The sequence below is a fragment of the Sus scrofa genome, chromosome Y (genome assembly GCF_054392235.1).
Source record: "Sus scrofa isolate SSC_HxYL_T2T_F1_AM1 chromosome Y, Sscrofa_HxYL_maternal_Yorkshire_Landrace_v2.0, whole genome shotgun sequence".
Taxonomy (NCBI): Eukaryota; Metazoa; Chordata; class Mammalia; order Artiodactyla; family Suidae; genus Sus; species Sus scrofa.
The window spans coordinates 7,541,588-7,556,768 of record NC_139402.1 but is presented as its reverse complement, the minus strand read 5'-3'; the positions used below and the strand labels follow the sequence as shown (position 1 = coordinate 7,556,768).

The following is a 15,181-nucleotide window of genomic DNA, read 5'->3' as shown; positions in this document are numbered from 1 at the left end:
CCAGATAAGAGGTACAGCCCATTCTTTATAGTCTGTACATCAGAGGCCAAATCCTATCAGAAAGCTGAATTTTTTTTTTTTTTTTTGCATGTAACCTTCTTTCTTGATGGATTGACATCCAGAAAATAACATTTTTTTGGCCACACCCACAGCATGCAGAAGTTCCTGGGCCAGGGATTTGACCCATGCCACAAAAGCAACCTGAACCACAGCAGTGGCAATGCTGGATCACGAAACCGTTAAGCCACCAAGGAACTCCCAATGCAACAGAGGGTTTTTTTTTTTCAATTATATATTCAACACTTATTTACCAAACAGTTACAAGGCACCCTGCCTGTTGGAGTACCATAGGGAGCACTATATGATACCTGTATTTACAGAGCTTGCAATGCATTTGCAAAAACAGAAAGGATGTGCATTCCTCTTGGGGTGCAGCTTAGGGTTATGGGCCCAGCATTGTCACGGAGAAGCTCAGGGCACTGCTGTGGCATGGGTTTGAGCCCTGGCCTGGGAACTTGTGCATGCCGCAGACGTGGCTAAAAAACAAAAATCCAAATAGGATTCAAATCCTCAACACTGGATGACTAGGACATTCACGCAGTGTGAAATTGTAAAGGGGGCCAGAGTGCGTGAAGCCTGCTGTGGGCATCACTACCCACGGGCCTGTGAGGATGCCTTGGGGGGAGGGGTGTTAAGGGGGCAAGAACCCGGCTGGTGGGGGAGCTTCAGCAAGATGACATGAAAGCAAGGGTGAGCCGGATGCAAGAAGGGTTTATGGGACAGGATGGTGACAGAAGCCCTACAGTGGAGGCCCGTTCTACCCTGGTTCCGGAATTCCACCTTCCCTCCCAGGCAGCGCCACTGCAAAGCTTGCACAGGGCTTGCACTGCATGTTGAGAAGGCGCCCGTGGCTGCGGGGGTGGGAAGGGCATGGGTAGGTACAGACAGACCCCAGGAGGCCAATGTGTGAGCTGAAGGTGTGCCAGGCAGACGGAGAGACAGAAGACGGCTGAGATGCCAACGCAAGGAGCCTTGGGGTCTCTGTACATTAGAGGCCTTTGTGTCTAAATGTACTTCCTGCAGGACGACAGTCCACGAGACCCTTTGCTGTTCTTGTGACTCCCTCTGGCCTGAGAGCCCTGCTGTGGAAGAAGTCGTGGCTCTGAGCCAGATGAGGCCATGTGCAGACCTGGCCCGAATCGACCTAAATAACCCAACAAGCTTCAGCTTCACTCCTGGCCTTGGTTAGAAAACAGGACAGCTGGGGCCACTGTTTTAGGTCACAACTCGGCTGTCCCCAAGAAGGACCAACAGAAATGGAAATCAAGGCTGCTTTGTTGGGAGTGGGTGCAATCCACTCAGACCATCCCCCCCAGGCCCGAGGAGGATCCCAGAAGCAGCCTGGGGAGCCCCGGGGGTGTCCCCAGGGACAGTGGAGCCAAGCACTGCATATGCGGTTCAGAACCCTCCATCTTCACTGCAACAGGTGCAGAGACAGGAAAGTAAGTATCCGGCTAGGCTGCATCTGTAGCTGTCTTCTTATAAGTGGAATGCCTTGCTCCTTAGGTATTTTTCCTATGTTTTCTTTTTTCTTTTCTTCTTTTGGCCTTTTTAGGGCCACACCTGCAGCATATAGAAGTTCTGGGGCTGGGGGTGGAATTGGAGCCGCAGCTGCTGTCCTAACCACAGCCATGGCATGTCTGATTCTTAACCCCTGAGCAAGGCCAGCTATTGCACCCACATCCTCATCAATACTAGGTTGGGTTTTTAACCCACGGAGCCACAACGGGGACTCCATGTTATCTTTTTCTAAATTGAGGTAGTTAAGTGGCCATGTTGTGTTAGTTTCAAGTGTACAGCAAAGGGATCCAGTTTTTAGACATGTATGTCTAACTGTGAAGTCAAGCAGTACCTATCAAAGGAACCACACGGGCTTGGCCACTCCTGCTCTCACGCATAGATATCCAGGATCTCAGGTCAACCTAAGTTAACCCTGCTGCAGCAAACTGTGCAGAGACAAACACAAAATGCCAGGTGGGACCAGAACCCCCGCTTCCATAAACACAGCAACAACACCCTCAACTACTGTCAGGGTGATTCCACTGCCCCGTGAACCCTGTTTTGAGTCAAAGAAAGCAGGAGCTGGGGACATCAGGAAGAGGGTACAGGAATGACCACAGACAAGCTCTGGATGCACCTCAATAAGAATCTGCCTTCTAAACAGACAGTTCTCCAAAGAAGACATACAGATGGCCGAGAAACACAGAAAGGTTGTTCAACATCACTCATCATTGGAGAAATGCAAATCAAAACCACTATGAGGTACCACCTTACACCAGCCATAATGGCCATCATCAAAAACTCTACAAACATTAAGTGCTAGAGAGGGTGTGGAGAAAAGGGAACACTAGTACACTGTTGGAGGGATTGTCAATTGGTGCAACCACTGTGGAAAGAAATATGGAGATTCCTCAGAAAACTAAACATAGAACTACCATTTGATCCAGCAGTCCCACTCCTGGGCATCTACCCAGAGAAAACCACGAGTCACAAAGACACATATACTCCAATGTTCATTGCAGCACTATTTGCAATAGCCAAGACATGGAGACAACCTAAATGTCTATCGACAGAGGACAGAAGATGTGGTACATATACACAATGGAATATTACTCAGCTATTAAAAAGAATGAAATACCAGCATTTTTTGCAACATGGATGGACCTAGAAACTATCATGCTAAGTGAAGTCAGCCATACAATGAGACACCAACATCAAATGCTTTCACTGACATGTGGAATCTGAAAAAAGGATGGACTGAACTTCTTTGCAGAACAGATGCTGACTCACAGACTTCGAAAAACATATGGTCTCCAGAGGAGACAGTTTGGGGAGTGGGGGCATGTGCTTGGGCTGTGGGATGGAAATCCTGTGAAATCAGATTGTTATGATCATTATACAACTACAGATGTGATAAATTCATTTGAGTAATAAAAAAATAAAAAATAAATTAAAAAAAAAAGGATCCGCCTTGTGCTCAACAGGACGGAAAGAAGCTACCTGGAATAGCGAGATGGCAGCCTCCATCGCAACTGTGTAAATACCACCAACAAAGAAATGGATTCGCCATCTTTAGGGTCACTGGGTACGTTGCCCCCAGTACCATCCATAACCACACAAAAGGGTGATCAGCCATATGAAAAAAGGGCACCAGAATATGATGGAAACATGGCTGGCACAGGTTCCCTGGATTCAAGTAAAGGAGGACACAGAACACCTGCCTTGTAAGACTGGTCCTGTGCAACATTTTCACAACCACAATCCATGGAATGGAAACATCTCTTCCAATAGGAGAAGCAAAATAAAACTGCAGGGAGTTCCTGTGGTGGCTTACTGGGTTGCGAACCTGACCAGTATTCATGCAGATGTGGGTTCGATCCCTGGCCTCGCTCAGGGATCCTGCATTGGTGTGAGCTGTGGTGTAGGTCGCAAACGTGGCTGGGAATTTCCATATGCCACAGGTATGGCCCTAAAAAGGAAAAGAAAAAACTTCTTATGTAATTTTCCCCAAGAGCCTTTTGTGGGGGAAAATATTCAACCTTACGCAATAGTTGAAAAAATAAAAACCTTCCCTTAGGCTGGCTAACTGTTTACACTTTGCCACATTTGCTGGCTTGCTTTCATGTATTTTTTTCTACATCAGAAGATAAAGAAAGGCTAAGGCAGGTCCTATTTGTGTATCATGATGTTTCACAGTGAGCTGCATACAAGATGACACTTCGCCGCCTAAGTGGGTGGGTCTCCTGGATAAGGATAGTCCCCTCCCCCACGATACCATAAAAAGTTCAAAAAGTAACGGATATTCAATCAACAAACACACTACCCAGTTCCCAAATGACTGTACCACCTGATTCTTTTGTCCAATCCAGGATCCACGGGTGATGCAGATATTGCTATGTTTCTTGGTGTTCTGAAATCTGGAACAGTGTCCCCACCTCTGCCCTTTTTTGGGTTTTCACGACACTGACCTTGGGGGGACAAATCCAGGTCATCTGTCTTAGACAATGGAGCACGTTCTGCATGAGTCTTTATTTCCTTGTGAAGAGAGTCAAGCTCAGCTGAAGACTCATGATTAATTCGTTATAAACTAACATAATCCTTTTGGGTCAGGGAATATCACACAGGCTCTTCCAGGTCCTTCCTATGCCTCATAGCAGGAGGTATGTGACAGCAAGGTGTCTCTCTCTTACTGATTTCTTGGTTCAGAGTGCAGACTCCGGGTTGCTTCCTTTTCTCTCAATTTACCTTTTTTTGGCCATGCCTATGTCATGTGGAAGTTCCAGGTCAGGGATCAAACCCACACCATAGCAGCGACAATGCCAGATCCTTAATTCACAGAGCCACCAGGAAGCTCCCTCAATTGACCTCTTGATGAACCTTCTCTCCTTAATTTTGTCTTTGACATACAACAGAGTCAAGCCCTAATTCTCTTCATGGGGATTCTCTCACCCCCCAAATGTGCTTATTATCCTGGTTAGTGGCTGCTGCAAAAAAAATACCCTCATTAAGGAAGGACAGTCCACTTGAGAAACCTTTTCATCATCATCAAAGGATTTTTTTTTAAAAATGACTGACTACCCTAAGTAGATATGTCAGCAAAATAAGCAACAGCCTGCTGGCAGGTCCCATCAAATAAAAAGGCATCTCATGAAAAGGCAACTTGAATACTCCTAAAAGCTCTTGGGGAGAGGAACGAATCAGCAATACCAGAAATGACATCAAAGTATTTTCCTGATCATCTTCAAAATTTCAACCACTTAAGGAGAGGCAAAGTTCAAGAGGCTGTTAAAAACCCCAAACTCTGGATTGCGAAGTACACTGCGATACCCTATAAGGGGTCTTTATGTTCTCACATATAGTGGGTATCATTACTACATATTTAGGAACAGATCTTTTAGGACCCCCTGGAAAAAACTCTCACTTTACATTAGAATGTGAAGGAAGGATAATGCATGCTATATTAGTTTATCATGAATTAATCATAAGTACTTTTCAACTGCACCCTTTTAATTAGCTACTGATTCTGTCAATCTTGTCCTCAGCAATTCTAGCTGGGTCCAAAGCACGTCAATCTCCCACTAGACTAAAACGACCAAAAAAAAAAAAAAAATTTCTCAAAGCATTTCCCTCCAAAATGTACAGTGTTTTCCAGAGGAATAAAAATAAAACTCTACTTAGCAGGTGCTTAAAGCTTTGAAAGCTGTGTCAGACATCAAAGCCAGCTCCCGCATTAAAAATACCTTTAGAAAATAGATTATTTTTAAAACTCCCAAAAAGTTTGTTTGTCAAAGAAAAAAGAGCACAGGATCCTTTGAAAGAACACATTACAGAAATCACAATAGCAAGTCAATCCGCTAAGCTGATCAGTGTTAAGAGCGAACACAAGCCATGGCTCTAAGCTGTGTGGATATCTGCTCCAGGGCCAGAATCTCTCTGTGCAGGGTTTAAATTCCAAAGGGGAAAAAAAAAAAAAAATCCTAAGAGGTCACTGCCTTTTTTTTCCTCTTTAATCCATATTCTAATTGATCCCTCAAAATAAAAGACCAGAAAATATTCTAGGAAAAAAGACAAGATTAAGTCAAATATCTTGTTCTATGGATCAGGGTTCCTCCTCTTGGCACTACTGACATCTGGGGCTGGGATGATGTGTGGTCCTCAGCCATCCTGTGCATTTGACAGCATCCCTGGCTTCCAGAAGCCAAGCCCCTCACAGTCATGATCCCCCAAATGCCTCCAGACTTTGCCAAAACCCCCAGAAGGGCAAGACATCCAGCTTCAGGAGAAGGACTGCCACGTGTAATGCCAGAGTCCCAAGCTGCGCTTCAAAGATGCTTCAATCGCTCTGCAACCGGTTACCTTGGCTGGCAGGACCAGCCAGGTACTCAACCTACTTCACCCCCAAAGGAAGGTCACCCTTTCCTTTTCGTAACTGTCCTGTGAACCTGTTTTTTGCACCTCCATTTTTTGTTCCTGTGGCTGCACATGCGGCATGCAGACGTTCCCAGGTCAGGGATCGAACCCGCATCACAGCAGTGACAATGACAGATCCTTAACCCTCTGTGCTACCACTTCAGAGACAACCTGGGCGCAGTGAGGTCAACGTGCTTCCTGAGAACATGGAGCCAGTGGATGGGGAGCTGGGATCCAAGCCCGGGTCTCCCGGACCCCTTGAGCTTCCACCTTTGGGAGCTGTTTCGTACCTCTGAGAACTGCATCCACGCCCATTTCCACGGGCACAGTGAATGCCCCACAGGGCCACCCCGACATCACAATGCAGAGAGACATCCACAGGCAGTCCCCGTCTGGGAGCAGAGTGTGTATCAGGGACGCACCTTCACCGTCTCTGAAAACCGCCTCCTTCATCCTGACCCCCGTCCTCACCACACACTCACTCCCCTCTGCCACGCCGGGGGCACATGTTCGCGCCCCTGGGGAAGAACCTGGGTCTAACCCCCCTCCCTCCCTCTGCCAGGGCGAGGTGCTCTCCCTGCAGGAAGGACGCGGTCTGACCCCTTCCCTCCCCTCTGCCACAGGGAGGCGCTCTCCCCACGGGAAGAGAGCTCGCTCCATCTGGCAGGTGTGAGAAGCAACCTGCACACCAGCCTCCTTCCCACTGAAGGTTCAACCACGGTCACCTCGGAGGTCCAGGAAATGCACGAAAGCGCTCAGGACACCCTACTCCACAGTTGCCAGGACTTCCCCCGCGACACTTCTGATGACCGCTCACGAGCCTGCACAGCCCTCGCTGGCCCCGTTCAGCTTTTCTCCAGGAACTTATGTTTTTGGCAAAGTGACCTCTTGTAGGACAGTCACCTCTGAAGAAAAGGGCGCGCTCTGAATTAGCATCACCTCTGCCATCCCAGAACGCGGTGAACACTGTTAGGAAGGGGACCACATGCCCCATTTGGCCCAGAGAGTGTGGTCAGGGTGCGGGGACACATGCACATAGGCGACGATGTTTCGGGAACCGAAGCAGCAGTACTTACACTAATTTCAGACAGTGTCGGTGGTGATCCTCCGAGAGAGGTTCCTTTACCAAATCCACTGTGGGCGGGAACAGAGACGGTGAGCACCTCTCAGCACAGAGAATCAGGGGGTCCCAGGCTCATCCTGTTAATTCATCCAAAAGAAGAAGAATCATAGACTGAATAAATAACCACATTCTGAAATAATACTGCCAGGACTCAGAGCTCTTTCTTGCCCAGGACACTGCTCCCTCCCATGTGTTTCTTTTTGCCACTGTCCACCCAACTCCTACTCATGCACAGGTGGCAGCTGGCTAGCCACCTCCTCAGAGAAGCCCCCTGCGATTTATACCCTCTAAAGCAGCTGCCCCACTGCTGAATCACAGCACCTTTCTCCCCACCTGAATAGCAGTTGTCACTATTTGCAAGAATGTATTTTAGTTGCATTTTACCTGGTATCTGCCCTTCCTGGGGGCTGTAAGGCTCAAGAGGGCAAGTGTTATTTGTTTTCCATTGTGCGGGCACTCGGTAAATATTTTCCAAATACAGCTGGGGTCACAGACTAGGGTGCCTGGGAGTCTGTGCCCCCACCTGTTTCTGTTGTGAAGGAAGAGTTTTTACAGTTTTCAGTGACTGCCAAAAAGAACATTTTTGTAATGCATGAAAAGGCCATGAAATTCCTATTTCAGGGTCCAGACACCAAGTTCAAATATCCTGGGACACAGCCACCTTTAGTCATTAACTTATTATCTGTGTCTGCTCCCCCTTACTACAAAGTCCAAATTGCAACAAATGTTGCTGGGCTTGAAAAGTTGAAACTGTTTCACCTATGCTGTTGGCCCTTTACCTAAAAAAAGTTTCTAACTTCTGGTATGGAGCCCCACATGTGAATTGAAAATGAACACAAAGAAAGCCAGCTCAGTAGCTGTGAACCTATGGAAGAATATGTCTGGCTTGGAGTGGTTGCCATTTAGACAAAAACCAGCCTGTGCCTTGAACCACCTTATGAGTGGGTACACGTATCATTTATCCTTGTAAAATAGGAAGTAGAATTCCACTTGGTAAATAATATTCACAAGAGAATGCCACGCCCGAGAAAAACGACTGTTCCACACATTACTATCAATAGAGAACTTGCTTCCCTGAAGTTCAGCTTCCAGCAAGAATTCCTTAAGCTCAGCCAATAACCCAGACCTATTCCCCCGCCCCCAGGATGGCATCTGAAACCAGAATCAATCTTCAGGCGTGGTGCTTCCTGTTCGATTCCAGTTGAAAAGAAACAGCGTGCCATCAGCGTGGATCCTTTACCTCCAAAGCAGGGATGGTGGAGCCAGCAGGCACAGTCATCTCTCCTGCCTGTTCACCACGGCATCAAGCACAAGACCAAGGTCAACTTGAACAACTGGACAACTCCCCTAGCAAGTCAGGGAGGACCCCAACCCTTGTTTTTCCTTCTCATGCCCACTTCTTTTATTTACAGAAAACGGATTTTGAGAGATCACCCCGGAAGCCCTTTGACGCACACTGGATGCTTTATCAACAGAAACATACATGTCTGAAGAGATAAGTCACAGAGGCAACTAGAGATTCTCATACTAGGTGGAGGGAGTCGGAAAGAGAAAGATAAATGCCGTGTGAAATCACTTCTATGTGGAATCTAACATAGGACGCAAGTGAACCTATCTACAAAACAGAAGCAGACTTAACAGACATAGAGAACAGACTTGTGGTCGCCAAGGGGGAGGGGGAGGGAGTGGGATGGATGGGGAGTTTGGGGTTCGTAGATGCCAACTATGACACTGAAAATGGATAAGTAATGAAATCCTGCTGTACAGCCCAGAGAACTCTGTCCAGTCTCTTTGGGATACACCATGAAAGAAGATAACATGAGAAAAAGAATGCATATATATGTATTACGGAGTCCCTTTGCTGTACAGCAGAAATTGACAGAACATTGTAAATCCACTATGATAAAAAATTTAAAATAAAGGGACAAAGTCACAATGCCTATCACAGCAGTATTGTCGCTAGGGGCGACACCTGCAGAGGGAAAATGCGCAAAGGGCCGTCTAGCGGCCCATAGTCAGTGGCTGCTTTCCAAATTAATAGGGCAGTGGTTCTCACTCAGGGCAACTTTGCCCCACACCGGTCAATGGGCAACATCTAAAGACATTTTTGATTCTCATGAATGGGTGGGTCCTACTGGCATCCAGCACATAGAGGCAAAAGACGCGAATAAGTATCTTGAGACACACAGGCTAGGGCCCCACCACAAAGACAGGTCCAAGCCAGCCCCCTACCACAAAGAGGGAGTTGCTCTCACATATCAGCATTGCCAAGGTTTAGAAATGATGCAGGACATGACTGGTCTAGTCATCTTTTTTTGTTTTTGTTTTAGACAAGCTCTAGCTGGTTTTATTAAAGAAAAATTGTGCATGATTTGGTCTCATAATCATTAAACTGGGTGTGATGACAGAGATGGGCAAAACATGGATAGGATCTGAGGGGTCCCGGCCAGTTTGTTCAAACAATTGTCCAGAGCCCATTATGAGTGGCAAGTCCACTATGGACCAAGGGATAAGTTGTGGGAACATAAGTCTCTGTGGACAAAATGTGCAACCCAAGTTATGGTCCCAGAACAAGAAGACGGCAGAAGATCAAGAGGTGAGCTCCGCTTCTTTATCAGGAACCTATCTTTGGAATGTAGTTGCTGAGTTAAAAAGGTATAAGCTTGCTCCATGACCCTTCCTACTCTGTTTAATCTATAATTCTCATAACTGTCATTTACTCGGTCATTTTTTCATCATTCCTATCCCCTTCTCCAGCACTGAAAATCATGAGAAATGACAGTCATTTAAGGGTAGAGTTGGAGGCCACCATTCCTCAGCCTGGACTCCGAGACACCAAAAGCCCTGGAAAGGAAAAGATTTGGGGGAATTTTGTTTTGGATTTGGCCGCAAAACCCAACCTGAATTGACGGGAGGCATCTGCCTTGTCGGAGTCCCCACCTCTGTTACTTGCTAGGATTGCATGGCTTTGTTGTGTGACATTGGGCTCAAGGGCATTGGAAAAGCATCAACGAGAGGTTGAGTTTCCTTCTGAGTAACAGCGAAGGTGGAGGCACTTGTTGGGAGTTCCCGTCGTGACTCAGGGCTAATGAACCCGACTAGTACCCACGAGGATGTGGGTTCAATCCTGGCCCTGCTCAGGGAATGAACCTGGCATTGCCATGAGCTGGGTGTAGGTCACAGCTGCAGCCTGGATCTGACATTGCCATGGCTATGATGTAGGCCAGCAGCTGCAGCTCTGATTCGACCCCTAGCCTTGGAATGTCCATATGCTGCAGATGCAGCCCTAAAAAAAGACCAAAATAAACAAATAAAAATAAAGAAGGCACTTGTCATTAGCAAGAGCCTAGAAGTGTGGTTATTAGACTAGCCTGCCTTAATGAGCCACAGAGGACTTCTCCTTGAAGGAGATGGTTTAGGAAGACAACAGATGAAAAATTAGGACGACAACAGATGAAAACGCCAGTGACTGACATCCGACTGATAGGTTTGCCTTAAGGCGACTGACCATACTGATTTGTCAGGGGTTGAAGGTTTCCAGTCTTCTCCCTGTCTCAGCTTCCTTTCAAAGGTGGATCCCAAGAAATCGCCCCCAAGAGAAACCTCCTGAACACAGATCCTGTCCCAGAATCAATCTCCTGGGACTCAACATAAGGCAAAAGCTGACCTCGAGTTCCCATTGTGGCTCAACGGTGACAAACCCCACTAGCATCCATCAGGATGTGGGTTCAATCCCTAGCCTCGCTCAGTGGGTTAAGGATCCAGCATTGCCATGAGCTATGGTGTAAGTTGCAGATGTGGCTAGGATCTGGTGTGGCTGTGGCTGTGGTGCAGGCTGACAACAGCAGCTCTGATTTGACCCCTAGGCTGGGAATCTCCATACACTGCGGGTGCCCCCTAAAAAAAAAAGGCACGAGCTGACAAGAACTTCCCTCCTGAAAATATATATAACTAATGAAACAGCTCCATCTTGCCCACTAAGCTATGATTCTAAAGAAATTCTTAGAAACTCGTGGAGCTCAGCTTGACCACCCATGGGTGTGTCAACTGTTCTGGCAAAGGGAGAGTCATCAATGATTGGAAAAACAAATCCACAGCCGAAATGATGGAAATGTGAACTCAAGTTATCTATGCAGCATCATGCAAACAAGAAGGACTTTCTGAGAAATATTTTCTGAGTACTGTAAGAACCAGCATACTGAGAGTAGGCTGGCGGGACTAAAAGAAAATTGTAAAATCACATAATTTCAGGTGTCCCCTCTCACACACTTCTTATGAAATGCAATGCTTTAGGTACTCACTTCTTTAATATTATAGATGTTTGAACATGGAATTCTGTATTCTATCAAGAGCAGATAACCATTTTCTTCAACTCTATGTTTATGTACTTGTAGGCCAAGGGTAACTGATAGAATTGGGAACTACAGTGGGAAAAAAAAAATCACAAAGAACAGGGGTTGGCAAACCATTGTTGCAGGAGGCGGCAGCACGGGGTGGGGGGGAGGAAGCGTGAGCTCTTGTGTAACACTCAGAAATGAATCGTCCAAGGAGATACACGTGCTGACAAAGTGAGAGATGTCACTGGGAAGGGGCAGAGAGCAGCAGGTGAGGGAACCCAGGAGACCTGCTCTGCCACACGGCTCGCAGGCTGTATGGAAGTGGGGTTAGTTTCCAGTTGTCTCTGCCCAATCGTCTTGCTTGGCTTGGAGTGGGGATTTTTTTTTTTGGTGGGGGGGGAGCAGGGGTGGCACCTGCTGCATGTGGAGGCCAGGGGTTGAATGGGAGCTGCAGCTGCCAGCCTACATCACAGCCACAGCAACACCAGACCCGAGCTGCGTCTGTAACCTACACCACAGCTCAGGGTAACGCCGGATCCTTAACCCACGAAGCAAGGCCAGGGATGGCACTGCATCCTCATGGATACTTGTTGGGTTCATTATTGTGGAGCCACAATGGAAACTCCAGAGCATGGATTTTTAAATGTGATTTAGAGACAGATTCATAGTTGCTTGCCTTCAGTGTGAGATTATTAACCTGCGGTAGCTGGGGGAATGTTGGAGCATGCCAGCTCTCTTAGAGAAGACTTTTATAAATAACGTGGCCTGAGTCAGGGTCCTTCTTGGTGGCGAGCACACCTCTGAGCCAAGATGCATCCCAGCGCCAAGGATCCTGGGAGGGTGGTGGTCTCCTCCCTCCTGCCAGGCCCTCCCACTTTCTTTGGGTCAGTCTTCAGGGCAGCACCACCATCCCTATCAGGGTCTCCTGCTGTGAGCTGGCTCATGCGAGCGGCTATGCCTGTGGCTGGCCAACGTGGGTGGTTTGGGTCAATGATTCCCTAACACTGTGATGCCTCGGTCAAAGCCACTCCACTGCCTATTACTGTAAATAAGGTGTTATTGGAACTCGGTCATTCACGGCCGTATGGGGGCGCGTGGGTACAGGGACTTCTACACTGCCGTCGCACAGGTGACCCTCTGATCAGCAAAGCCAATGACATTCACCATCTCTGTGGCCCTACCCAGAAAATGGTGGCAGAGATGACGGCAGTTCACTCTGTAAGACGGAGACCGCCCAGGAAGGACACCAGAAGTTCCCCTCCTGGCTCCGTCATTAACGAACCTGCCGAGTATTCATGAAGACGCGGGTTCCACTCCTGGCCTTGCCCACTGGGTGAAGGATCCGGCATTGGCGTGAGCTGTGGTGTAGGTCACAGACATGACTCAGATCCCCTGTGGCTGTGGCAAGACTGGCAGCTGTAGCTCTGATTTGACTCCTAACCTGCGAATCTTTATATGCCTCAGGTGCAACCCTAAAAAGATGAAAAAGGAGGGCATTTTGACAAGATAGGGCACGATGGCAGTCTCTGAGACAGTGTTATCTTGACACAACTCCCATTGTCCCTGTAAAACCTTGTTCCCTAAGCATCACCATATGGCCAAAGAGTACACAAAGGGAGAATTCCAGTGATTCTCAAGTACCTTTTTCTCAAGGTCCTCAAGCACCCAGAGCTCATGGACTCATGTTACAGGTGCGCGTACAGGTGTGGACTCGTGTTACAAGTGTGCATACAGGTGTGGACTCACATTACAGGTGCACGTACAGGTGTGGACTCGTGTTACAGGTGCGTGTACAGGTGTGGACTCGTGTTACAGGTGCGTGTACAGGTGTGGACTCGTGTTACAGGTGCACATACAGGTGTGGACTCATGTTACAGGTGTGTGTACCAGTACGGACTCATGTTACAGGTATGTACAGGTGCTGTACTTATTCTGAACTGGCTACACCTCAGGTTCTCCTTAGAGATAGAACATCAACCCTGGGTTCTTCGTAGCAACACAGTTTCATGGACCAGTGTACGGCTAACTGAATACCTATCAGAGCACTCGTCTTCATGAATCCCAATGGGAAGAACAGTCAGATTTTTCTCCCAGAATAACAGTGTGTGTGATTACCTAGTGCTGCTGCTACCTGCTGAGGCTGTCCCAGGAGATATGGGAAAAGCCATGTGTTACCTTTCTAAAAGGGGCATAAGTCAGTTCCAAAAGACATCTGGATGCAAGGACTCTGGAGGCGAAACTGGCTATCACTATTTGGCACGTGCCTGAGAGCTCACCCAAGACTGGGGAAATCCTGGGCATTGAACCACAGAGAGTGCCAAGATGGCACCATATATGAGCCACATCTGGAATCACACCAACTCAGACAGCTGCATTCCCAATTCACAGAAGCCCCTTTCTCGCGGAAGCAAGTTTTTAATTGGCAACCGACAGTGAAAAAGCAGCAAAAGCCACAGGGTACATCCCCATTTTCTGCAGTGGAGACTCAGTTATGTGGCTGGGAGGCCGGGTTGATTGCAAATCCACCATCAAAAAGGCTAGGATTTTTAGTACTTGAGTCCAACCACCAAGTGGCATTTATGTCTGCTGTGGAGCCGGGTATGAATTTATGACCCCAAACAAATCACAGAGACCTTCTAAACATAGTAACGCTGACCCATGAGGGAAGTACTACAACCAGAGAACTGTCTTTTGCGCCATGGCTCGGGGACAGTTTTAGATTTGCCAACGAATGTGATTTTACCCAGGCCACTTGCAGGTTTACTCTGGATGTCGCTATTGTCTCCATTTTTTATTTTGTCACTGAAAAGGCAGATTGTGTTTATTTTTGGAAAAATATTCTCTAATTATTAAACAACGAAAATCACTTCTCATGATAGAAAGATGAGCAGATATTAAATAATTTCAATTTGTACATCTGCTGCTTATCTTTCTTTTTTTAATCAATTTATCTGTTTCATGTTATGGTCTTCATTTTAAACTAAGAGCATTGTGGGAGTTTCCATTGGGGCTCAGTGGGTTAGGAGCCTGACATAGCATCCATGAGGATACAGGATCGATCCCTGGCCTCGCTCAGTGGGTTAAGGATCCGGCATTGCCATGAGCTGTGGTGTAGATCGCAGACATGGCTGGTATCTGGCGTTGCTGCGGCTGTGGTGTAGGCTGCCGGCTACAGCTCCCATTTGACCCCTAGCCTGGGAACCTCCCTATGTCGAGGGTGCGGCCCTGAAAAGACAAAAAATAAATAAATCAACAAAGAGCCCTGTCATTGTCCAAAGGTCAGTTGGTCACTGTATGCTTCAGAAAAAGAAACGCTACTGGGGTCACTTATATTATTTTCCTTCTTATGCCCCCGAAAGAAAACACCTCTAATTGCAAACTTGCATACAGGTGAGGTGAGTGACATTGCCTATAACCCCATCTATGGGCCATTGGAGTAAGAACTTCAACTGCGGACTCCAGCACAGTGAGGCTCCAATTTCAGTCCTGTTTCATGACTTGGACCATCTTGGAGGAATGATTTAACCCCTCCGCATCTATGTTTGGGGGAGCACATGCAGCTCTCCCTAAGGTGAGGGTGTCATTCTCCCCACCAAGGGAGAAGGAGGAGTCCTTTGTATTTCTGTTGTCCATGAGGCTGTCATGGCAGAGGGACAGCCACTAAATATTTGCTACATGTAGGTTTTTGATTTTTCGTTTTAGGGCCATACCTGCAACATATGGATGTTTCCAGGCTAGGAGTCAAATCAAA

At 47.3% G+C, this 15,181-nt stretch overlaps 1 protein-coding gene across 10 annotated transcripts in view; it reads right to left on the bottom strand.

Moving 5' to 3' along the window:
• The window catches only part of STS (steroid sulfatase), a 209,823-nt gene that overhangs the window by 152,053 nt on the left and 42,589 nt on the right, over positions 1 to 15,181 (bottom strand). For 6 of the 10 annotated variants that reach the window (XM_085008991.1, XM_085008995.1, XM_085008987.1 and 3 more), the window contains exon 2: positions 7,047 to 7,170. The gene's annotated coding sequence lies outside the window, so the exon portion shown is untranslated. The other 4 variants (XM_085008996.1, XM_085008992.1, XM_085008989.1 and 1 more) reach the window with 4 other exon arrangements.